The sequence below is a fragment of the Tubulanus polymorphus genome, chromosome 10 (genome assembly GCF_964204645.1).
Source record: "Tubulanus polymorphus chromosome 10, tnTubPoly1.2, whole genome shotgun sequence".
Classification (NCBI taxonomy): domain Eukaryota; kingdom Metazoa; phylum Nemertea; class Palaeonemertea; order Tubulaniformes; family Tubulanidae; genus Tubulanus; species Tubulanus polymorphus.
Genome location: NC_134034.1, coordinates 13,312,081 through 13,337,380, shown reverse-complemented (window position 1 = coordinate 13,337,380; position 25,300 = coordinate 13,312,081).

Sequence of the window (25,300 nt, the reverse complement as noted above, 5' to 3'; positions counted from 1 at the left end):
TACATCCTGATGAATGTCACAATGTGCATTTTTGACATACTGTTTTGAGTTTGAAAATACTGGCCATATATCAAACCAATCTCTTAGATACTTTCCAAATATGTTTCCAATACCAGAAGGTTATTGAGTGAACATTTTCAAAGGATTCGGTTTTTGCTATCGAAGAGGAAATACTTTTCAAATAACGATTCACTTTCATCGGGACACCAAACATATACCAGGAAGTTAAACAAAGGTTTCACACGGAAAAAACCAGAATCAGAAGCTATTTACCCAGAGTCGGTTGTTTGACGAAAAAGTACATTTTCAACGATGTCTCCGTCATATACTTAGCGCAGATGACGTCATCACCTACGCCGCTGATCTTCATTTTGTACGTGGTCATCATACCCGGCTCGCGCGTCATGTCGGTGACGTCATCCGATTCTAAGACGACGTCACCTTCGGGAATGATGGCGATCACGTCTCCTCCCGTTACGGGTATTTCTAATTGATTTTTTCTCAATAGATATGGCTGCCATCGATATGTCTCCTCAACACGTACGAAGGCGATGCCGTCCACTTCGAATCGCTGAAACTTCGAATCGTCGCCGTCGGAGCAATCCTTCTTGAAAGCGGAGGCCTGGGCGATTCCGGGCGAAGCGAACATGAAATTTTGCGTCGCTTTTATTTCACTTAGAATTACCGGGCCTTTCAATTTACCGATGCGAAAGTAGCCGTTCATATAACCGGAATGAATAAAAGCTACGGCGTAAAGTATCCCGGATAAACCTGTCGGTATAACAGTTAAATACACGGCGGGTTCGACGGTGAACCAAGGTGATCTAAAGCCGGCTAATGCTTCGTCGAACGTATAGTTTTTTTCTTTCAGGTTCATATCTCCCAGAACGAAAATGCGATTTTCTGTAACGATAACAATACTATAGTAATGGCAATGGTGTACCCGCGGTGTTACTGTGGCAATCGAGGATTCCACTCATGGCCGGCGAGGATCCGCTAGGTTCGCTACTAGGTTCGCTATTTCAATTGAATTTGAACTTTTCTCTTAAATGAATCAATGATCTATGAAAAATATATCGATATCTGATTAGAAGAATGATAGTATTTCATATTTGGTGAGTCCTGTGATATTGTATGGATTCAGGAGTCTAAAAATCCAGTTCAAAGTTCATCGAAAATGAACTAATTTTGAAAACGAGCAACCTACTGCTCGTCACGCCATCTAACGGGATAGCGGGTACCCCATTGCAATGATATAATGATTATGATGATGATTATGATTATGCTTAGCGCCATACATCCAGCAGACCTGCACAGAGCCCGCGCTTTTCTGAAAAATATTTGATTAAAAATGCTCCCTAACTTCATCAATAGGTGAAATGAGACGCAGGCTGACAAGGAGATTAGTGACTCGTGAACGTGCAAAACAAGGCAATTTAAAATGATCCAACTCAGGTGATCTTGAAAATGATCTATCTCGGTGCATGTATTACTGAATTGAATCGTATATGAAATATATATGTATATATGTAAAACTTGCGTTTAATCGTTTCGCAAACAGCGACGGCCATTGTTTTCTCTGAGGTGGTATTTGTCGGAATCCATTTGGTGCTGTACGAGTTGTATAAGACAGAATCGAACGCGTTCTCCTGTATTCCTGTAAATATTGCAATTTTGTCGATCACTGACAGTTATATAGTCATACAGACTCGCAGATCTGCAATTACTTAATTTCAAGAATTTATCTCGCATCAACAACACCATCCACTCGCTTGCCATTGCTCACGCCAACACAAACCCTGGCCACAAAGCCTTCATTGGTCTTATCTGACGATGGTCTCTAGGGTGAGATCGAAACGTCGCGTATTCTATATATTTTAGATTGTTCGAATGAATAAATTCTTGTTTTTAAATTCTTTTAATCTGTAGATAGTGGGTTTTTATCTTATTATCCGTTCACCACGTTTGAGTGTGGTTATCGTTCCTTCATTGGTAACGATTTCTTGGGTGGACAGGTTACCACTAAGCGGCTACCGACCATGCCTTGTTTTTCACCGGCAGATCCATTCTACCAATACAACGCATATGATTGGCTAGATATATAGACTGGTGGCCGCTGAGCGATGTAAAAGACCAATGAAGGTTCTGCGGCCAGGGTTTGTGTTGGCGTGAGCTTCGGCTGAAGGCAATCAAACCCTGGCAAGCGAGGATGCACAAAACTAACCCTCATCAGTTAAATGTTGAAATGGTAAATCGTTATCCGATGACCCTTGAATCCAGACGTACGTTATTTTCAATTTTTGGAGTGTCTCCTCGATGTAATTTGCTTCTGTTTGGCTGTTCAGTTGAAGCAACTAAAAATGAAGTAAAATATTCAGCTATCGATAGCGTCTGACATTTATTAAGTAATTTTAGCGGACTGATCCATACCAAATTAGCACAAATGAAACTCTTTAAAGGACGGCAATGCGTTATTTAATGGGTTCTGTGTGTGTGGGTCTATGTGCATTTCGTCATCAATAGTGGCGATTCAAAATAACAATTACGGCCCAAGTCCGATATGCGCATTATAGTGGAACGTATGTTTTTGGGGTTATTCATTTATAACGTTCGCATTAGGGGAGGGAGAAGAGTCAGTGCAATTGCGTACTGTAATGAAAAATTCAAATTTTATGCGTAGGTAATAAATGAATGATCCCTTTGGAGTAAATCGGGGAATTAATGCGCAAGCTGAAACATAAAAGCGTATTAATATGGAACTAAAAGAAGTTCCATGAAAATAGATCCTTGATTTGGGATCCATATTCTACAGCTGATGACACGCCACACCTTACATACTAGGGTGATGACTCCACAAGACGGTTGACAGATGACATCCTACACACCAGTTAAGTGATGACTCCACAGGACGCACTATAATGTCGTATACTGGACTAGCGCCACAGTTACAATTTTGAAAATTGGTGTTTATTTTGTAATCAATTAGATTTCATGACTCTTACTTAACATGTTTAATCATTTTCATGCATTCCGTTACTATTACTATGTTAGTTTTTTTTTGTTCGGTTACTCACGTGACCGTTACGCGGGTCTTTATCTTGACAATATCGTTCGGCGTCCCGTCTGGTGAATTGTTGATCCGATACTAGATAACAGTGGCTGTACAACTCGTAATTCCAACCATCGGGACATTCTATTAATAGATAAAACAGAAAACAAGCGAGAGAATGAAATACATGGTACAGAAATACACTGAACAATCCATTTAATTTCATCCGTACCTTTTAGAAAAGTCTGATGTACCGCATTACCTAGATCGCCTGTCAATAGATAGGATACATCGACATAAAAATACATATGATTATTATCAAAATACATATAATGATTGTGTCCGTCTATGACGTATCCTGTTAGTGACAAAACAGATATGGATCGATAGTGGCGCCACAAAACAATCGGTCACTCGCAGTGAAAATCAGTTTATTTTGGATGAAATTTGAACTTGATTTTTAGACTTTCAAATCCGAAAAGTCGTTGTATAGATATAAGATTCCCTTTCTCATTCAGTGTGTGGTATTTATTTCACTGAAAATTTGATTTACTAATCAGAAAAGTTGATTCAAATCTAATCGAAATGTAGAAGGAATTGAAGCGCGGAAACATAGCGCAACCGGCGACACCTGGTGGAATCCTCGCTTGCCACAGTAGCGTTGCCGGTATTCCATAGATTTTGTCATTACTTACGACTGCACGGGTCAATCATGCAAAAATTCCAGCGTCTTTTTTTGTTCATCGTGTAACACCAAGGTCCAGTTGCAGCGTCCGGATTACGGCAATAGTTTAAAGCTTTTCCGAAACTTTTTTCCGGAAATTCTTCTGGATCCTTCGTATGCGTATGTGGATATTGCGCGTTCCAAGCTTGACATTCGACGCCCGCGACAGTTTTGGACGTATGACCTTGATATCTTTTACCGTAAGTCGATATTATGCAGTCCCTGTTCTTTTGTATCTGGAGTGCTTCCAACTCGTCGATAGTCGTCAATTCGGCTAAATGTATGAACAAAAATGACATTGGAATTACTAATCTATATTTTATATTCCCTGAACCCAATGAGCGCCTCGCAGGGCATCGCGAACGAGACCAGAAAAAAGCCTTCGACCAAAAACTCCTCGCCACCAGGATTCGAAGCCATGTAGCTTGGATTGACGAGGCTTAAACCACTACTCAGCCATTGTGCCGATGTATGTAACTGCTTGAAATCCGTAACTGTTTAAAATTCTTGTTATGTATTATGTTACACGAACAGGAACCAGTCTTTCGTTAAAATCAGAAGATGAATCTTACGTTGGGCGAATCTAATGCGGATATTTTGAATGGTATGCGTTCTGTGAAGTCGATATTCAATTACAGTTCCGCTTTCTGTTACGTCACATCCGCCGTTCATCCCAGCCGGTTCACCCTCGAGTTTTTTACTTCCATCTCGTGTTGTGTGCACTATTTCAGACGTCGATAGAATATCTATTCGATCCTCTGTTCCTGAAACCGAATTTAAGACTTGAATGAATAATTTCTATAAATATTCGGCTTCCGAATCCGTCGAAATCACTAACAGACATATATACGATGCGTTGCGGTAGTGCGGTGCGTTCAGCGCGTTTTCTCATATCGAAAATCAATACGGGAATGCACCGATCGTGACACATACTTCGGGCTGCGATGTTTCGAAATTTAAACAGTGTTCTTTTTATCTTAGAAATAGGGATTGACCCTGATATTTATTTATTGGTAGATTACGTTTGATTTGTTTTGATTTGACCGTTCGGTTTGGTACGCGCATCGTTTGTGTCAATATTATTGCAGCGGTTGCACACCTTCTCTGCGCACTACCGCAACAAACCTGCTTTTTTGAGCTTACCGGTATAAATTTGACAAAGACAAGGAAGCTTGATGTTACAGTCAAATAGATCAAGTTCTCCGCCGTATATTCCCGAACATCGCTTGTTACCGAAGTGAGTTCTATTTGTTGGATGCAAATTCATTTTGATCCAAAGCGGTGTGACGTGTAGATCTGTTAAATGTGGAAATTCTATAATTAATCTGATCATGTCTGATCATCGACTCTAAAGCCAATTCGTTTTAGAGCCCATGGTCTGAATTACTAGGTGTATGATATACCTGTAAATTCTTTGCTTATCATGCGCCATATTTCTGTGAGCTGACTGAGAAAGAACGGACCCAACTCGGAGCCGAAAAACCTTTTCGCGCAGAAATCTTCGCAATACCAGAACGGCATTATTTCGGAAACTCGAACGAACACGCGAGAATGTCCTAAATCAATCCACCTTCTCGGTATTACACGGTCTTTTTGAATCATCTTCATCGGGCCTGAAAATCACACGGACATATTGATCGGTATCGACAAGGTATCAATGATTATTTCGTTGACTTACCAAAAGGTTTCGAAAAGCAAGTTTTATTTGCGATCTTGATATCGTCGAAAGCCAAAACATCGCTTTCATTTTGGCGAATCAGTATTCTCACCTGTAATACGTAGGGCATAAGTTTGATATTTGCTGAACCGAAATACAATGATAATCCAAAGGTTACGTAACGTCCAAATTCAATGAGGACTCTACGTTTGGAGGTTCAATTAAATCTGTATCTATATCGCACTATGTATGATCCCTAAAGACTTATAAGAGTTCATAGATACACGATTTTACCAATGTTGGATGTGGGCTTTGAATTTACATAAAAGTTAATCGAAAATTAACTAGATTTTGGTCGGTTTGTCCTATCGATACGCACGTCATCTAGCGGGGACATTGGATACTAATTCCATTCCAATGGGTTTGTTTCCAGTATAGGTCGGTGCTCGCAGATATGAAATGAACTTGAAGAATCGATGAATTACCGAGAATTTCCGAGATGCCGTATTGGTGACGTCTATTTCGGAGTAAGTCCACCGTTTCGAGGTGCTATACTCAGAGTGAACTGTGATCGGTTCAGAATCGGCACCGAACTCTAAGGTAACGTTGAACACCTTCCTTTTAGTCGTCTTTGTTTTATACCACAGTCCAATACAGATGTCCGTATCGAACTCGTTGTGTAGTTCCAGACTACTGTATCCTGCTAAATCAGCCAGCAGATAATGACCTGTACGAATGTAATCAAAATTTCGTCATAAAAGCAGGCCAGTAACGAAGGTTATATGAAGGATGGCTCCGTAATCTGACCAAAACGGCAAATGTCGTGGGGATAAAGACGAAAAAGGCTGAAAGCTAATTTCAATGCGTTTGAGTACACTTAATATTCCGATTAAAACAACCAGAAATTTTTGCCCTTCGCAACAAGAAGGCAGGCGTTTGCCTAAAACATTCAACCTTTCTGAAGACATTTTCGGGCGAATCTCGGAAATGTTTTAAAGTTTCTTGCGAACCATTTCTAATTCCATGGCTACAGCATCGACAAGTAAAGTGTGAAGATGAAAATCTAGACGGGGCGGAAAACATGTCCCGTCATCAATGTTCTTCAGTCAGTCGGGGTTTAATATTTACCGTTTGTAACAGCGCATAATGGAACCTCGTCACAAGCCTCCCAGATTTTTCGCTTATCAGTCGTGTAACACCACGTGTAATTCTTATCAACCTCTCGGCAGTAATTCTGCAGATCTTGAATATTCGAATCTGACCAGTCACCAGGAATAGACGGTGAGTGCGGTTTCAAACTCGCCCAATTTTGACACATTCGACCGGATGTCGTTTTGTAGTAGTTCGATCCGGTAAACAAATCGGTGGCGTCCTTCCATTTGCATTCTATTTCATAAATGACGATAAGATAAAAAGTTTGATTACCGGACCAAGGGATTTCCCATCAATGATGATGATCTGGAAGCTTCCATGGAATTCTGAACGAGAGAGATCGCGTTGTATGGTTCTTGTATCGAATTGTGGCTAGGGCGTTAGAGTGTACGGGCTATTCTATCATCTCCAATTTTGTTTTTACTTATCATTCTAACAAGTTCTCTTGCATTTTATCTCACGCTAAAAATCTATTTACAAAGTAATAGTTTGTGTCGAATGAGAATTATACGATACCTTTTGGCGCGAATGTGTGATCGTGTGTGGACCAGGTTTTGCTCGTTGAATTGTTGTCGTTGATCGTAAGACGACCCGACACAACCCGAGTGAAGTTACAAAGTCCATTCTCAAAATCACAATACAACGGGAAACCTGCTGTTAACGATATGATATTTTTTTTGATTAATGTAGATTGAATTGTTTTTGTTATTTTGGCATCAGGGGTAAATTGCGATAAAAATTGTTTTTATGAGCAGATATATCGATAAAATCGAGTTGATATCAAACTCATTTTAAAAAGTTAGTAGAGACGACGGCCATTTTGGCCAAAAGTGTATATTGCATAATGATTAATGATTCAATAATCTACTTGATGGAAGTAGGCCCGACCGTTAAGCCCAGTGCACGGAATGCAAGGAAAAAAGGGAAACATGGAAATACCTAAACACGGATCTCAGAAACAATGTTTCCCGAAACCGTGTTTCTCGTCTCCCTCGTAAACGCACACGACACGGGCACACTTTAGAAAACATGTCTCCGTATCCTCTGTCCGTGTTTCCCTGCGTCGTGTTCGTCGGGCAGACCATCCCGATACAACGTTCACCAGAAAATCGTTCCGACGAAATCATGAAAAACCGATACAATCAACTAATAATTTCGAGTCACACGCGCGCCACTGATTAACGTCCTTTTTCATTTGGTAGATGGTTTCAATCTGGGAATTGCTTGATGGAAAGTTTTGATGACAAAACTTTTTATCAGCACTTTGTTCGATCGATTTAAAAGGTCCTACGGATGATTTATAGTAGCGAGACAATGTGAAATAGGCCTCTAGACAACATCAGTTCCGATGGCATTTTTAATACAACTTGCAGGTAATCTGTGCTAGATGATAACAGGTTATAATCCCCCGACCAAATCCCACGGTAAATATTCCCCTATAGGTAGAAATCCCCCGGAAAGTATTTCCCGTCGGTAAAAAAAAATCCCTCAAATTTGATTTCACAGCAAAATACTGCAATATTCTTACGTTTAAGAACTTCGATCGATTTCAAAAATTTCGAATTCTCCGTGTTGTTGGTGTGATGATATTCACCTGGGATAATCTGTGACTGTTAGCGAGCAACGTGCATAAGAATTAAATCATTCTGTCACTTTTGGCAAGCAATACGCAGCCTATATGCATCAAAAATCAAAATTTCTATGAAGAAATATATTTTTGAAACAATAAATTCTTTGTGTAAAGTGGGTTTTGATCCTATTTTCTATGATTCTACATGACAGACTGATTCTGTATTGCCGTATTGGATTTTGATAGCGGATCAAAACAATCAATAGGGCAAGAAGGGCGCTGGGCTGGCGAAATTTGAAACCGTCCGGCGAATTATTCAGATAATTATTACGTTTATATAATAGAAACAAAAACACAATAAGCTACTTACTTTGTTCGGCATCGGCGTCGAAATACGAAATTGTCAATATTAATGCGATGATCAATGGTTTCATGATGATCTTTCGAAAAATCTACGATTAAACGAGGAGTGAGCCCTGACACGGAATCAACTTGTGATATCATTTCATCTGGTTAATGATTCATGTTTGCGAAGTAACTCTCGCTAATTGGTGTCGCGCATCCACTGGTGTACTAGGGCACAACTCGCAATTACTAATGTAAATTTAAAACATAATCGGAGCACAATAGAGTTCATCAATACTTCATAGAATTCGGTTATTTTCATGATTGCTGCTTTATTTCATTTCCCTTGAAAGATTACAGGCGGACAATGCTGTTTACTGGGCAAATCAGGTATCGGAACAGCGAAAGAAAAAATATTTTCATTAGTTCAAATAAATAAGTTAATCTGTTTCGCTGAATAATGCCTTCGACATAGTGTGGAAGAAATGCATATAAACATTGGGTAGGTACTTCCTTCCTAAAATCAATTTGCCGAAACCATCAATTTTCAGTCGTCGGGCCCCGCGTCAACTTGATGCAATATTTGCAGTTAGTCCTTACGCTCGAGTAAGGGAGAGTTTGTATGTATTTATATAACTTAATCTTTCAATTTGTTGATGCATAAGCTGGTTGTTTTTAATGCACAGACTCCGCGCACTCTGCTCGAAAAGTAATCTGGATTGATAACTAATTGGATTGGTATTTTTAGAATTGCTAACTAATCGGAAACCGAAGTAGGCGGCAGCACGATGAAGAGATCATCTTTAATAGCGCCTATTTTTGGGGGGAAATAATTAGTTTGCTAAGGAAAGATGATGGATGCTATAAGTAGGAGAGCGCAGATGGAACCGAAGAATAAACTCATTTTTGGATGTACCCATAACAACAGTAACGTCATCCCAGCATGACGTTACCGGCAGACACCGTTGACGTTCCGAAACTAATCTTCGTCAAATGTTCCTGTAAAACAGCTACGTACGCTCTGATATTCCCGGAATAGCATGAGACTCTGGAAGATGACATAATGGAAGAAACACGACCGAATGTATCGTTACGGGTCACGTTTCTTCCTCGTAGGTGGAAGACCGCCGTTTGGTACACGTTCAATATTTACATCTATTTCTGGATGGCGACCGGTGTTACGGGTGGTTTACTGTCTACAGTCGTTTTGTTCCGCCTGCGACGCACGTTAGACGCGTGCACCTTCCAGTATCTGGTACCGCTAGCTTTCTCCGATACAATTTTTGTCATCACATTTTCGTTGAAGTCTCTGGAACGGATACATATCGTGGCCGGCACCGAGGCTCATGGTCGCTACGCATTTTACACTGCTAGCGATGAGATCTGTCGATTGGGAATGGTGCTCGTCAATTTCGCTATCAAAAGTTCTTCGTGGATTCTTTTGTGTTTTGCCGCGGAACGCAGTATGGCAGTAGTGGTTCCTTTGCGCATCGGGAGGCTGGTGACCCGGGTTCGACGCCGGAATCTTATCATATCGGTTGTTGTTTACTACGCCGTAACGGAAAGCGCCTTGTTCATGACTTTCCACGTGAAAATCATCGGACATAACCTAAAAAACTGCATACAAACAAACGTTTCAGAATTCATAGGAAAGATAATCATAATCTATTCTTACACGACGATGACTATCATTCCTTGGATCGGTTTGATATTTTCGACGGTTTTGATCGCCACTCAGTTCGCCAGACGAGATGTCCAGTTCAAAAACACGAACACTTCCGAACAGGAACGCAGATGCGTGCGCAATCTCATTTGCATAATCGTAGCCTTTTTTCTATTGAACGCCCCGAATACAATAGTCAATTTGATTTACTTTTCTAGTGCCGAACTGGGACAGTTGTCGATTCGAACACAGCAATATTTACACCTTATTGGGGGCGTTTTAATGATCACGAATAGTTCTGTAAATTTTTTCATATATATCGCGAATTTGAAGTCATTTCGTGGAGAACTGATGCGCATAGTGGAATCGTGGATTCGAACCTGATTTGGGCTGTGTCGCCCGTATGGTGTGGTTGTCCAGCGGCGAGGAGCAGAGATAGTCTCACGTTATGCGAACATTCTGCAATTAACAATTAACCATTTACGCCTGGTTTTTGCTCCACAAAAAGTTACATTTGCACAGAGCACAAAAGTGGGTCCGCCGCGAGTCCCGCGGGGGCTACTTCTGAATGGGGTACCCACACAGCTATTGTGGCAATCAATCATTGCGAATGAAACGGTTTACAATAACGGTCCTTATTGACGGTTACTATAAATTCAGTGACCCTTTAATTCCACCCCGGCACCGGTTCGCCCCTAAGCCACCGCGAGCCCGGGAACGGACGGCTTCATCAAATCTAGTCCGCGTCCGCCTCCGTAATTTAGTGTGTACCGCGGCAAAGAGAAACATGGCTGCTGTGTTAGAATAAGCGAAATTTTCGACTAAAACTGGTCCGAGAACCCGCGCCAGATTCCCATCGAATCGGTATGTCGTCTGTATTTCTCGGGAATCTGAATCCGCGAACGCTGTTCAATTCGATTCTTCTGTAAAATATGTCAATTTTCGAGGCGATATTCTGAAGCTTTTTTGAACGGTTTTTTTTTTACTTCCGGGTTTTCAAATTTTCGTGTTTTATTTGAAAATCGGTGAATGCAAAGATGGTTTTTTTACGGGGTTTAGATTCGGGCATCGATAGATGACACACGTGTAGAACCAATATTTAGGCATTGCATTGGAAATAAAACAAGTCGGGCCTACAGCATAACAAAACTACCAGTTGAAGCATCTGATGTTGTGGTTGTTTGAATTTTGGATGAGAAGGATTCGGAAGGGCCCAGCTACACAGACAATCCAGAAGGCACTGTGTTAAATGATATTTCCCTTGTGCACGGTTTTGATCCCTAATTAAACCCCCCCCTGGCAGGGATTCTAAAACTTGTTGGTATCGAGACTGCCACACCCCGAAACCCCGGCCTGATTCAGGCCCAGGGCTTGAATTTGGGCTAATCCGACTCGGACAGCCAAAGCGTCATAGATTACTGTTGGAGGCCGCGGCATCCCGTGTTAATTCTTTTAAAACCTAGAATATTGTCTCATTTAAAATTCATATTTGCAAATGATCAATAAATTGTACAAATCATCAGTAATTTTTGTATCGCTATTGCAAATAAACCGAATTATTCATCCATTTTATATATTTATCTATCTACAACTGCAGGTAATAGACACATAATTAGGGCTCCATTGCAAAGTTCTTGTGTTACTGCTAGACATACAATGAATCTAGACTGTGTAGGAATACTCACTTAAACCACTGTATGTGTCTTATACAGTTATGAATAGAACTGCCATCACCTCTTAACACCTTAACATAAACAATTACAACAGGGTATAAACCAACGACATTTCAGTGCATCACACTAGTGACATCATCTGACCTCCATACTCAGCCAATCACAGGTCATTTCAGGCCAAATATCCACCTTATCGCGATCTAAACGTTGAATGTGTCTTTATTTATAGATTTGCAAAACACGGCCGATGAAAATGTCGATTACGAAGAGGCATGAAAAAATGGGTGGTCACTAATTTCGGAACAGTTGTCGGATTCAAATCGAATCTAGGAGATGGATGACGATAATTTTGAAAGAAGTAAGTGACGAGAAAAACTAATAAAAAAATTTTTTACGCGAAATTTTTTTTGGTGAAATTTCGAAAAACTTTTCCCTGCAAAGAAAAGTTTCGAATGAAAAGTAATCAGTCCGTTCTAGGATAAAACGGGCCAAATTTAAGACTGAACGTAGTGTGATTGTGAACGCGGTTTTTGTGCAACCCTTTGAATTTTGAATTGGAAAGATAATTCTCTTAAGAATTAACAAAAAAAAAATGAAGAAAAGTTAAGAATGTTTTCTCTGTTTTTGCAGGGCGAAGTCCTCGTAAACTGTCGGATCGACGAGGCGCCGGTGATTCGTTATATAAACCACCGTTGACGGGACAAACGTTCTACGTACATTTCGTCAATAAGCCTCCGGTAACCGACAAAACGCTCATCTTGAGTCAAATAGAAGATTTAGGTGGCGTAAGTATTCATCGCGTTATTCAGGCTGGTGCGAAAAAGTGCTACCTTTTACATTGTGCTCCCTTTTGGAAAAACAAATTGATAATTCTCTTGGTTCAGGGGCCGGTTGCGTAGTCTCGCTTAGACTTAAGACCGGCTTGAGACCGTATTAGTTCTATAGCCAATCAAACAACTAACGACAAATAGAGTATTTCACTATGTTTGACTAATGATGCTGCCATTATTCTGTGCCATTTTACTAATGACATCAATACACCGCAGTGCGGTGTACTAGCAAATCTATCACTGATTTATACACTGCACTGCGGTGTAGATGCACTGAAAGGGTTAAGGGTGGAAAAGTGCTATTTTTTTTGTACAAAAAATTGCTAACTATTGTTTTTCGGTCTTATCGCTACACAATGCGTGCGTTTCATTCCTTTTCCCTTTGTTTCTCGTTTCTATAGAAACTCAGTACGTTTTTCGGTAAAGGAATAAGTTGTCTGATTACGAACGTCGGTTCGATCGAAGATTATCGGTGTTCTCGTCCCGACAGCGGTAAAGACGTGTTCAGTCCGTGTTTGCAGACGGCGCCCGACAATGCGTCTGCCGCGGCCGGGGGCGATATATCTCAGAACAATGACTCCGCCGGATCAGCAGCGGCTGCTTCACTCGTAAGTTATCATCACCGGGGTGACCTGAATTCACACAGAAAACAGAATTGATTTCTCTCGTGGAAATGGTGTTGATTCGCCATGAATTGTGTTCGATGGCACTCACCGTGCCTGTCATAGCAACTTAACAGCGGTAAAATCCCTGTAAAGATCTGAAAGTTGGAAAAATTACGGGGCTAGTTTACAACTTCGGTCCGTCAAGATAACAAAGTTAGAAGTTGTCGGGTCTTTGTGGTCAATCATTGAATTGCCTCGAGACATTTCGGAACACCCATAAAAATCCCCCCTATCATCTCGATAACCTCCCGGTTTGATAAAATGTGTTGTTTGAATTTCAGCTGTCTCGGGGCAAAGCTTTGGTGGAGTCGGTACGCCGGACTCGAGCTACAAACAGCGATCTGAATCTTATACAGAGCGCTCGTAGTTTAGGATTAAAGATCAAACACGTCGACGGTAAGTGTTAATTCCCCCTATGACATCAGCGTGAATTGCGCGACCTCGTCCTCTGCCGCTGCTGTGGCAATCGAGGATTCTACTTGGGGCGAGTGGGCATTTAAACAATCATTTGGATTTGTTTTTTTACCCAATTAGGCGTTAGGTAGCGTATAGGATGAAAATCTTGCTCACAAAACCACCAAATTAGTTAATGGTTTACTGAGATAAACAGGATATTAGGATAGAATTGAAATTTTCTCCTTATATCCAGGTGACTGACCTATTTAAGACTGAAACATATTTTTTTGATTTTCATTTGTCAGCTATTTTTTGTAGGTGTTCGAGTTTGGTTGAAAAAACACATGGGTTTCATGCCGGATTCTTATCGGATAAAGTTGGACGCGAAAAAACAGCAGGTATTGCAACACATTCTTCAATGAAATGTAGTCAATTATTTTAAGAATTTTATAATTGATTCTGTACGTGGTTTGTTTTACAGAGTTCTGACCAGCTGAAAACTCAAAAGGTCGCGAAAGGTAATTCGACAAATAAAAAAAAATGCAGGCATCAATTCAGAGCCTTGGACAATGCTAGATATTTTGTGAAATGAATCCAAGCCATTCTGCGCGGATATAGCTCTCAAGTTTTCTGCTATATCAAACAATCTTTTCTGCTAGTAAACAGTTAACCCTGTCTGAGTCAGAGTTTTTCCGGACAGTATGATAGGTTGCGCTCAAGGTCCATATAACATTTGAAATGGCAATAGGTCAATTCAAGGCCTCGAGTATTGTGAAATGGGCTCTAAGGTCCTTAAATCGTTGTCACGGTCCTTGAATAGCATCGGTCATTAGTTATCATCTGGCCTGATACAAGCTCACTGGAACAGCTCTTAAAATCTACCGATTATAAAGAATGCTGGAAAATGTAGATTTCAGGATTCCTGGCTGATTCCTGACATTACAAGTCCGGAACCGGGATCAAAATATTCCTTGAAAGTCATTCAATGAGATTGCACATCATGAACCCTGAAGTTTTCTCTAGGAGGAGTGGTGGTGGCCGAGTGGTTAGAGCGTTCGGCTCTGGGAAGCCAGGTCGTGCGTACATTGCTGTCCTCGGGCAAGACACTTATCCTCATCGCCTCTCTCCACCCAGGAGTAAATGGGTAACTGGCCTGATAGATGACTCCTGAGCGTTTGTAAGCAGCTCGGTGTTACTTCTCCCCAGGGAAAGATGACTGATACATGTTAGAGTATAAAATTGGCCGGGGTAATAATATTGAAAAATGTAAAGCGTTCTGAGCAGCCCGGCTGGATTTAGCGCTATATAAGACAAATATTATTATTATTATTATTCTTATGATTATGATTATTATTATCATGTTTTTGGTCGATTCGACCAGTTTTTCACATGTTTGTACAAAATTATTATTATTAATATTGATATTGTAATATTGATATTGATATTGATAATTCACTGTCCTATTATTGTTATTATTATTATTCTCTTGCTTGCAGTAAAAACGATTGTGGCGCCGTTCATCAAGTTCGAGCCGATGACGCGGCATCAACGCGCCGAGTGGTTACACTTGAGTAAGTTCCCGGCGATCGACACGAAGACGCCGGCCGGCTCGTGTCCGTTCGACGGTATCCGCGGGCGACGCGGCGAAGACGACGAGAATCTCGATCAGAAACCGTCGGCGTCGAACGTCGAACAGAAAGCGTTGTGCGACACAACGGAAGATACGCCCGGGTAAGAATAGATCCACTTATGACATTTGAGATTTTTAACTATTTGAGAGTAGCTTCTATTTATCCCAAAAACATCAAATTCACTGTACTCTCAAAATCAGAATATTTCGAAACACGCTCTTGAAATCAGATTATAATTTCTAGTTCATTTTCGGTTAAACTACTATTTTTTGTATCAACTGACTCTCATTTTTGGTGACTGACAATTACTACAAGTTAAGTTGAGAATCAGGGCCCGGTTTTATAGACTGGTATTATCTTTAATCCGGGGGCTAACTTAATTCATTATCGATTGGGTTAGCCCTTGGGATGAAAATAATACCGGTCTGTAAAACTGACCCCAGGGAACTCGGTAGCGTTGGGACTGCTGTAAATATTTGGAATCAGGGAACTCGGTAGCGTTGGGACTGCTGTAAATATTTGGAATCAGGGAACTCGGTAGCGTGTTGGGACTGCTGTAAATATTTGGAATCAGGGAACTCGGTAGCGTTGGGACTGCTGTAAATATTTGGAATCAGGGAACTCGGTAGCGTGTTGGGACTGCTGTAAATATTTGGAATCAGGGAACTCGGTAGCGTTGGGACTGCTGTAAATATTTGGAATCAGGGAACTCGGTAGCGTTGGATTTGTTTTGAAAATAAAAAAACTCCCAACATTTCAATATTCATCTCCACCTGATTCCAAAGCTGACCGAGCGCAGTAGAGTCTACTGTTGTGATGAATGCGCAAATAAATGCACGGCTATTTCTATTCTCTGCAGAACGTTGTCTAAAACGCACAGCGACAACATCAGCGCGATATCGACGAAACAGCGGCAGCATCCGAGATTGAAAAACACGACGAAAACGAAGAAACCGGTCGTCGAAGCTGCGAAACATCAGAAATACTGCGAACTGTGTCGACGGTGCTACGAAAATCTCGCTACGGTTTGTACCTGTTATTACTCGTCATACTGCGCGTACTCGACCACGGAGACTGATACAGGGTGGCGCCACTTAGCTAGGAATCGGAGAAAAGTCGGAATTTTCTGTACTTAACTCTTTGCCTGCCAGGCCTATTTTTCAGGAAATGCTGCACTTTGCCAGGATTTCTGCGTTCATCAGAGATTCATAAAATAAAAACTAGAAGAGATATCTTCATCAAATTTGTTTTATTTTATTCATCTGGTCTTGCTTTTTCATGTAGAACAAACAGTTTCCGTCTATGTCTTACGTATTTGAAAGCAAGGTTTTATTAAACTAATCTGACAAATTTTACCAAAACCCTTTGAAAACTCATCAGGGAATTCAGATTATAATTGTATCGACCATGTGACTGTTTCTCAGTATGTGATTCACTGAAAAATGAATGAATATTACCGGTTACATTTTAAACTTAGAAAATTCTCTGATTCACTCAGGTAAAATCAGGGAACCCCCCCCCCTCTGTGTGTCACTTGTGGTACCAGTGATCATGTCAGGTGCGATCCTTGACAATAAAAATATTCCAATCTCTATAATTCCCTAACTTTTAAAGGTTCAGATATGCAGAAAAGCTGAGCTTAATTTGAAAACCGTTTTTTTTTTTCTCAAATGTTTATTCACAGCACGTCAAAGAGCGCCAGCATCGGGAATTCGCGTATCGTAATAAAAACTACGAGAGCCTCGACAAATTGATCAACAAGGGACGAGATTTACAACAATTCCTCAATTACATCGTCACTGTCGAGTAAGTTCATCTTTCGGTCCGGTATCAAAACCAATCGAAATCGAATTTCAGTCGAGATATTTCTGAGGCATGGTTCCCACAGAACAGGGAAATTGGGAAAAACTTGGGAATTTTGAAATAATAATTCTCAGTTTGGAAATATTTGGGAATTTGAAAAATTTATGGAAATATTTGGAAAATTTATTTACATTTTGCGATATTCCTCGGGAATCACCTTTTAATCAACCAGTCACCACTAAAATGTTGACTAGTATGACAATATCTGTTCATTTCCATTTGGGAAAATTGAAAAATCACCCATGAAATACTTGGGAAAAACTTTGGAATCTTAAATTCATGATGAAATAGGCAACAAAACAATATCTCCCGAAGTATGGTTTTCTCGGTTTCATGAATTGGTTGCTCCAAGAATATCCAAATCACAGCTTTCTTAGCCATTCCATTCTCTAATGGGTGGCTCCAAGAATATCCAAATCACAGCTTTCTTAGTCATTCCATTCTCTGACGGGTGGCTCCAAGAATATCCAAATCACTGCATTTGGAACCATTCCATCACGAGTTATCCTCAAATGTGAGAAATGAGCGGGAAATTTTGCGATGATTCTTCAAATAGGGCCTAACATTTTTCATTTGTTGTAGGTCTCAGTCAGCGCCGGTGAGCGCCAACGTCGGTCGAATCGGAGTCCGATCTTCACCGCGAAAAAATGTGAAAACCAACAACCACAACCAGAACAACGCGCTTTCGCCGCTGAGATTGTCGCAAGTTCGAGCGCCACCTGGCGAAACGACGTCGACGAATCGAGACGTGTTGTTGAAAAACTCGAAGCTGCTCGGCGCGAATTTACCGACGAGATCGAGTCCGCGAAAACTATCGTCGAAAACCGCCGTCGCCGCGGCAGCCGAAAATGAGAAAAAGCCGATCGGCGATGGCGCCACCGCCGACGTTACGGTAGAAACTAATGTCTGCCACGCGAAGGTTTGTACGCCGAAGAAGATGACTCGTTCGCTGTTCGAGAATTTGATATTTTCGCCCGAGAACGATGACAATTCGGTCGCGAACGTTTTGGCGGCAAAAGACGTGAACATCGTCGCGAAAGATGGCAGACGTTCGCAAGACGTTCACAAAAAACGACGGGCGTCGAAAGCGTTGTTGTTTTCGCCGCCGCGATCCAGTCCGCGTTTGTCGACCAAGATACCCCCCACCGCAGTCGAGCCTGATCGGCCGCGGTCCGGAGTTGAATCCGAGAAACAATTCGACGCCCGTTCTGTTCGCCGTGATTCCAGGCGTAGTCCACGATTAAACGCCGATGCCGCGATGGTGATCGAGACCGCCGGCGCTAAACGACGGTCGTTAAAAAGTCCTCAAATTGTGGCGATGACGGATGAGATGGACGATGCTAAAAGAAGGTCGTTAAAAAGTCCACAGGATGCGGCGACGACAATTGAGACGGATGAGACTAAAGGAAGGTCGATAAAAAGTCGGCAAGACGCGACAGGAATTGTCGATAGTTACGTGGACAATATCGGGGAAAGTAACCGCAGTCCGAAAACTGTTGAAGCGAGGAAAGAAATTGAAGTTGATGTCCTAGAAAAAGTCTCGATGGAAACCAACGAAATTGTCAAGCAATCACCAGATGAAGAATCACCAGTTGATGAATCACTAGTTGATGAATCACCGGTTGAAGAATCGCCGGTTCGGACGGTCGAGATCAAAGGCATTAACAATGTCAAAGATGGCGAAACGGTTGATGAGTCGCCGACTGGTCAACGATCGACTCCGTATTTACGTTCCGAGTCGACAAGGAAGATACGCCGCACTGATGTCCGCGAGGAGAGTACCGAGCAAGTGATGAATCCTCCGGTCCGTAATTGTGATCGTGAGAAAGATGTAAAGAATTCCGTCGGCCAGAATGTGGGTGAGAATGATGAAGATGATGATGAAGTCGGTGAGAATGATGAAGACGATGATGAAGTCGGAGAGTTGATTTCTCCGCTGACGCGTTCGATGGGAAAACTTTGCGGAATCGAAAAGCGAAAATCTGCGGACGACGATTCGAATTCGACGACCGCGGTCGTCGACGACAGGCAAGCCGAGAACAAGTTGGACTTTCTAGAAATCGGACGAAGTTTACCGATCAAATTAAAAACGTTACCCGAGTTGCCCCCGGATACGGTATTGAAATCTCCGCGGGCTCGACGCGGTAAAAAATTGCACGTGAATACGACACGAACTGAATTGTCGCAGACGCCACTGACGCTGCCTGGGGAAAACCCGGTCGAAAATGTTGTTGCGAATGACAAAAATGAGCGGAAAGATTTGGAAAATGTTGGAAATAAGGCTAATTCTCGGAAGTCGACAGAGAAGTCTGATTCGTCGCTGATAGGTGGCGCCGCTGTTGTTTCCCCGCCGCGGTGCACGCGTTCGCACGGAGCCGATCTGTCGTTTGTTGGCTCGCTCGACGATCTGTTGTCGCCGACACGGCGCAGACGAGCGGCGGCGGCGACGAAGACCATCGATGCGTCGGCGTCGTTTCATAGCCCGATTAAATCGCAGATTGTTGGAGGGGCAATCGGCAGAACTCCGGAGAGATTTGTGTCTCCGGCGAGGCGTACGCGATTGCATCAAAAAATGGATGACGTCGCGGACTTTGAATCGCCTGACGATGCCGAACTTTTTTCGGCTGTCGTTTCTCCGTTGCGCGTTACTAGAGGGCGCCACGCTTTGCAGAATTCGGAATCTGGAATCGACGAACCGACGCGAGTTTTATTGTCACCGCCGCGAAAAACGACGAGAAAATCGATCGCTTCGACTTTTGCTTCGTCGCCGCCTCCTCGTGAAACTAGGTCCAGTCAGTCGGTCGCGGCCGATGACGATACTCGAGATGGTCGGAAATTCTCGTCGAAAATGTCGGGAACGCCGGAGAATAGCGACTCCGTAGAAAGGAAACAAAAACGGAAATGTCATGGGACGAAGGAACGCGGTGAGCAGACGGAAGTGTTGAGACGGTCGCCGCGTAATGGCAACGAAGCGTCTAAAATTACGAAAGTAGATGCAGCCGAATCGACGGAGAAGCCCGGCGACGACGACGTTTCGGTCCGAGGCCGAGCGATGACCAGATTAACGCGTTTAACGAAGTCGGAGAAATCGCCATCGAAGCAATCGATCGACGAATTAACATCCGACGAAAATACGAGCGAAGAAAGTGAGAAAAACGATCGTCTTGTGACGATGAAGGCGACGGACGCCGATGATGCAAGAACTGAAGATTCCCACGTTGCCGATGACGATAAGGATGATGATGATGATGATTGCGATAAGGATGATGATGAGAACTGCAGCTCGGACGCGACCGTTGATTACATGTTGAGTCCGGCGGCAAAGAAACGCGAAGGTAAAAGCGCAGGGAGAGAAGAGCAAGAAAATATCGCCGATTTCATCGATGATGATTCGATTGGCGACGAGACGAACAATGCCGCCATTGTTGCTGGCGAAGATGTTAAGGATGGGAAGAGCGCGGATGGGAAGGGGAGTGACAATAAAACACGTAACAAGAAGAAAAGCGAAGGTAAAGATATTTGGAGAGATGAGGAAAAGTTTGCGGATAACGAGAACGATGTTGCCGTTAAGAGTGGGACGAGAAGGGACGAAAATGAAACGATCGTTAAACCGGTCGGGCGTTGCAGCCTTCGTAGAATCGGATGGACGAAACGACTAGTTTTGGGATTGAACTTCGAAACGGAGGTCGCCGATCAGATGATAGAGGCGCGCGATTTCGCCGAAACGCTGCGCGAGTTCTGCTGCGACGAGTTGGAACGTTTGCACGGGCGTCTCGTCGCCGACGGTCGCATACCGGTCGACACGAAGGCCGCCGAGAAGAACAGCGACTTCGAAGCCGTCGATTATTACTACTACGACCCGGGGTCGAAGCAGCGCCGACGTCAAGCGCCGCGCATGGCGTCGACGACGAAAGACGCTCGAAGTTTCTTGAAGAAGTTGTCGCCGAGTCGACAGAAATCGTACGAGTTGTTGAAACGGTCGATGAAGATCGGCAAGTCGCCGCGCGTCAAGTTGGTGCGTCTACCGAGTGGCGAATTCGTATCGCGGATGCTGCCGCCGGTGTCGCCACCTGTCGACGACGAAAAAACAGCGCGAACGCCGAGTAAACGGACAGCGGTTTCAGCGGCGACCACGCCTTCTCAGACGAGCGACGGTAGCCCGGTCGGCGACGCGGTTCTAGAGACTAGTCGATCGGAGCTGACGGTCGTTAACGAGGAGAGCGACGTCGAGGGTATCGCGCCTCTCGACTGGGACGACGCGGCAAGACGAGGCCGACTGGTCGACGACGAATCTTTGGACGAGGAGGCGCAGAAATCGATTATAGCTTTGTTGAATTCGGAAGCGCGGGTGGAGCGAAAACTGCGCAAGAAGCGAAAGAAGGATCGCGAGAAGGGTGACGCGAGGCGCGGAAAGAAACGATCGCAATCGATGGACGAGGGTCGGAATGAAAATGTCGGCGTCGTAGAGTGCGAGGCCGGCGGCGCAGATCGGGTCGGTCGATCGGGGAAACGAAAGCGCGATACCATCGCAAAAGGATCTTCGGTCGCTTCGGCGGAGGAACCGACGACGAGTAACTCAACGATGATGATGTCACCGACGAGGCGGCATTACCCGTCGTCTCGGGATTTCACCGGATTCCCGCTGTCGCCGATTAAAACCGGTCGAGCGAGACTCGTCACGCCGACACCGATCGCCGAGGTGAAGTCGCCGGCGAAATTCTCCGTCTGTTCGCTGTCCGGCGGATTTCAGACGGTCCGCTTATTGTCGCCGTTCAAACCGACGAAGAAAGTTAAACGCGCGGCGGCGACCCGGCAGCGGGTAATGTCGAAACGACGGCGTAACGACGACGCGTCGCGCGAAAGTCTCGACGAAGACCCGGAGGACGCCGACCACGCTTTGAATGAAATATTGGGTCAGATTTCCACCGACGCCACCGGGCGCCAGTCGGGCGGCTCCGACTCGGAATGGGATACCGTCTGCGACATGTTCATCGACAGTAGTTTCAAATCGGCGCACGATTCGAGCGGACAAGCGGACATGAACCGGAATCGGGCGGACGTCGATCAGAGCCCGAATAGTGGTCATCAGTCTTCGTTAAAATTATCGCATTTCGCCGGTCGTCTGCCGCCTGAATCACCGATTCTCTCGTCCGGAGTCACCCTCGAACCGTTCGTCGATACGGGCCGCGATTTCGTAGACGGCAAAGCGACGGCGACTTCGTCGTCGTCGGAAGGATCGACGTTACTGCCGCGGGAATCTCCTGTCAGTCAAAATTCACTCGTCAATATCGGCGGCGTGTTCGTGTCGCTCGATAAAAAAGAATCGAAAAGTTGCGACGATACGCCGCACGGACACAAGCGACAGGGGGCGCTTTTATCGCCGACTGGTGTCGACCAGTCGGGTAAACAGACAGTGATCGGTAGTCCGTCGGCCGATTCGAAATTAGCCAGTCGCGGAAAAACGTATTACGTGTCGCGGATGATCGGCGGCAGTTTTCACGAGAGGAAATCGTCTGCTAAACGTTCGAACGTCGATACGAGTAAAAAGAGGATCACGGGTGGCGCCACCGGTAGTGAAGTCTGGCCCGATTATGATCGTATGGCGTCCGTTACGCCGGCTAGCGTGCGCGCGGAGATACTCAGTCAGAAATCTCCGGATTCCACGGCGTCGTCGCGGCCCGTTACGACGAACAAGCGGAAGTCTCGGTCACCGGTTGCGCCCGCGATCGTTCGTCGGTGCTCACCTCGAAAACGTTGCCCGGCGTCGGGAGAATTCGGCGACGGAAATATCGACGACGTAGTTGAAACCAAGGCGTCGTCGGTCGTTCGTTCATGCGATGTCGGTTCCATCGGCGGCGGCGCTCGTCGAAAACGCAAACTATCGGAAATTCTCGCGGCCGCCGCCGATGACGCGGACGAGGTCGACAGCGACGGCGCTGAAAATCAGTCGCGTTCGCGACGGACGAAAAAACAGAGAATTTCGCGCGCGATTAAAATCGTTAGCGGTTCACCGGGTCGCAGTCCCGATAGCGCCGCGACGGCGAACTGTGCGAGTAGCGGTAAAAACAAGCCGAAATCGCGAAGACTTTCGTCGCAGAAAAATTCGATTTTTGAATTCGACGATTAGTTCGTCGCGTTAATTGTCTCAGTACGTCTGCACCGCAGTGCGGTGTATTAATCGCTGGTGAAACTTGTATATCGATGTAATTAGTAATTACCAGTACCTATAACAATCCTAGTTTCAGTGCCTATAAATCGATATTAGACTGCTTGTACACCGCATCGCGATGTGTGGTAGTCAGTAATTAAATAACATTGAAAGATGGCGGCACCTATTGTACACGTGGAAATATTAGTAACTAACGATACATCGCAGCCCAGTGTAGCTGTGCTTTAGCAGTATGCCTCTTTCGGTCTGTTTTTGCCGTGAGATTTCGTAGTTCGGCTACGAATGATATTCAGATATCTATACGTTTTCTGCCACATGCAATATGACCGTAATTTGTACAGAGATTGTGTTTGTATTTTTTGCATATATTTTATTTTCGCGTTGTTCGAGAGAAGGAATTTATATTATTGTTGTAAATAGTGAGCGTGTCGTAATTTTCCGCCCGACTGGTCGGCAGTTGATGACCAGTTCTGCAGGTGTAAGTTAGAGTTGAAATTGGTTCTTTTTCGATGAGTTGAATGTTAAACTCAGAACTGCGGAAGTGGGTCCTGTAGACCATCACGCCTAATCGTGATCAGTTATTTCTTTTACAGGGTCCCTACTACTCCTTGATTCCTGTAAAAACACCTTAAGGGAAAATGCTTTTAAAGGTGCTTGAGATTCCTTTTGATTTGAGCTAAAAATGCACAAAACTTCTTAAAACTACCTTCAAGTTTGAGAAAAGGCTAATAGAAATTTTTGTCTAGTTTGTTGTAGTACAGCAAAATGCCTAAATTGGTGAAATTGGTGAAATTCGGTTTTTCCGAGATAAACCGTTCTGATTTTAGAGATGCAGACGCTTCCTCCTTAAAAACTCCTTACATCCAGGGATGACTGATGTGCAGGGACCCTGTTTAAGTTAAGATAATAATCTCACCGCTTTTGTCAGCATTGAATTCTAGACACCAGAGTAAAGACCAATTTCCTAGTTCACGTTTTGAACGTGCTTATCGTTTTTCGTATTGCTTGGGGATTTTGCAGTTATTGAAAAAGGGTTGTACATGTATATAAACATCGGTGGAACACGCGCTGTCCGGGTTGTGAACAGAATATAAAATCCCACGCTGAGAATACACAATCCGAAATGTATCTTTATGAGCTTATACTCGAGACTATATCCTTAAAATCATCTTCAAAAGATCACTTGATATAACTCAGTTCTGAAAGTTTATTAACGAATCTCTGAATGAACACATCGGTGTGATAGATTCAACTTGAGCTGACAGAACAAATTCACGCTTATCTGAATTTTAGTGGGATATAGTCGAAATTGTGACTGATTTTATTATTGGCTCAAGTGAACATTTGTTATTCTCCTCAGCGCGGGATTTCATAGGATTGGTTTTTTTGTGAATATTGTAGATAGCATTTTGTACAATTTATTACATAACTGTTGTATTGTAAAGATAAATTGTGTGTATAAAAGTAACGTCTGGCTACAGTAAACCTAACTTGTGAATAAACCCGGTTCAGACGGTGCAGTAAATCGTATCAGTTTGCTCCTTAAGGCACCAAAATGTCGGGGTTGATTCGTTGAAGTCGAGAAGAATGGCAGATGCTGTAATACGTGTACATTTGTATAACGAGAATTTGAATAAATTTATAATAACCAAACACTGATAGATTTTGTTAAATGGAATTTAAGTCCGCGTTGTCGTCAACTTAATGATTCCCGAAAACGACCTGTGAAATTCGAAGATTATTTTTGACCGTAAGTGGCAAAGATTTCACACCTTCATTTCCCGTATCACAACTCAATGCAACGTTCATCGGGTCGGGATGGACGCCCTGCCTGAATAATAACAACACGATTCCACTAGGATTCGAACCCACGACCTCTCAGTTTAACCCCTTATGCACGAAAGATGGGATAC